The sequence below is a fragment of the Betta splendens genome, chromosome 6 (genome assembly GCF_900634795.4).
Source record: "Betta splendens chromosome 6, fBetSpl5.4, whole genome shotgun sequence".
NCBI classification, from domain to species: domain Eukaryota; kingdom Metazoa; phylum Chordata; class Actinopteri; order Anabantiformes; family Osphronemidae; genus Betta; species Betta splendens.
This window is the reverse complement of record NC_040886.2, coordinates 11,440,967-11,442,808: the sequence shown is the minus strand read 5'-3', so window position 1 is coordinate 11,442,808 and position 1,842 is coordinate 11,440,967. Positions and strand designations below refer to the sequence as shown.

Here is a 1,842-nt window from a genome sequence, read left to right as displayed (position 1 = left end):
GACCCTCTGCGACACTGACAGGTGTTCCAGAGGATTTGGAAGAATTACACACACAAAAAAAAACATGTGAGGTCAAATTAACCTTTCACAGGTTTTTAGAAACACATTTCACAACAGTCAGCAAATTTGGGCAACAGTTTTTCACACACAGTAGATCTGTTTTTGTGTTTCAGCCTCTCTCCCTGGGTAGTAGAGGTTGGATCTGTGTTTAAAAGGTAATGCATGCTGTTTGATGCAATCAAAGATTTAAGATTCCAGTTGTGTTGCGTGTTTATGTCGTCGTGGAGATGTCACTGTCACTGTCACTCACTCTGAAACACACCCACGCTGTAATTGTGACGAGGATGATTAGCAGCGTGTGGAACTGTTAAGCTAATATTGATTTATGACCAAGCCTCCTTTGTAACTCTGACATTGATGCATTTCATGTTACCAAGACACATGATTTTCAAGTTGATGCGTTTGACCATGTGCAGAAAACGGAGGAAGCTGCTCTGCCACTGAACTGTTTAGACTGAATCCAGAACGTGGAAAGCAAAATTGTCTGCTGCCAAAAATGATTGTGGTTTTGTCCAATCTCATACATGATGACACTATGGAGACACGTACATAGTTTATTTCAGAGCCAAGAGTCAAACCAGAGTGACACGACTGATGTGATTCCAGGAGCAGCATTGAAGGTTTTCAGAATTAGAGGAAATCAGACAGTAGAAACTGAAAATTTACAAATTAGGTTTAATCTCCTTCAAAGGCCGATCAGCAAAAATGAATTGGACTCTTGCTGCTCCTGCTCAGTTTGAAACACGTCCCCGTGAAAGCACAGAAAAGATGATTGAGTTCGTCCCGTTCTGAATTCTCCTCCATTCGTCCCGCTCACTTGTTGCATTGGGTACTGACTTAACTGTGCGTCACCTGAAAAGTAGCCCATTTGTCAAATATAAGCAGACACTGACAGCTTCCTGCTGTCTGACGGTTACATACCTGACATTATTTTGAGACACGGGTTGTCCCGACACCTTTTTAGAATTTTTCTCCAACCACCTGCCTCTCTCGACTCGTGTCAGTCTGGTGTCAGGGTTGATGGATGAAACAAAAGCAGCCACGGAGGTGGCGGTCCAGAGGCGCGGGCCTCAGGTGTGAACAGGTATGTGGGTTCACTGCCATGCTGGAATGGGAGCAGTTCCAGGTGCACAGCTGCGGGGTGGGGCTCTCACTCACACATACGCCCAGCCTCCCGGCCTGTGTTGAAATACTGAGTCCCTGGGAAGGAGGGAGGGGAGGGCTGGGTGGGGTTTCTGTGTGAATTTAATCTCCCCTTGCCATAACTTTGAACAAGAAACTCAGAGGAAAGAAAAGAGTTGTATGTTTTGAGCTGAGGGTTAGAGGGTGGCAGGTAGAGGGTCAACTCAAAGGCTTTTGAATTCTTCCATCAAGTTCGGGCACCGTGTGTTTCTGTGTGTGTTCCTATGTGCGTAGGCGTGAGTGATCTTTGTATGTTTAAGAAACAGCAGGGCCATAAGCAAACACAATGACAAAGAATGATCTTGGGAGGTTGCATGTCTGGGAGCTAAATGCGCACTAGTCTGGTCTCCCGGGAGACTATTGTTCTTATCAATCCGTGATTAAACAACTTTAGTAATCTGCAATCCTGCCGTAACACATCCTGTTGGATTTCTGCTGAGCGAACATGTCTCCTCGAAGGCCCGGACGGCATCAATCTCAAAGTCTTTCTCTGAAAAAGGTCAGAGTGGCTCAGTGTTGCATGGTTGGTCATCCTGCAGTGAGAAATGGGCCCGTGCCACGTGTACAAGTCCAATCATGTGTGTATATAGCACTGTATTG

The 1,842-nt window shown here is 45.7% G+C and overlaps 1 long non-coding RNA gene across 1 annotated transcript; it reads right to left on the bottom strand.

Annotated features, from left to right (window-relative positions):
- Positions 1 to 593: 593 nt before the first annotated feature.
- LOC129604222 (uncharacterized) lies at positions 594 to 1,604 on the bottom strand. Its single transcript, XR_008694919.1, has 2 exons — positions 982 to 1,604; positions 594 to 912 (listed from the first exon to the last, which is right to left on the bottom strand). It is a non-coding gene; the product is annotated as an uncharacterized LOC129604222 (long non-coding RNA).
- Between the last annotated feature and the right edge of the window lie 238 nt (positions 1,605 to 1,842).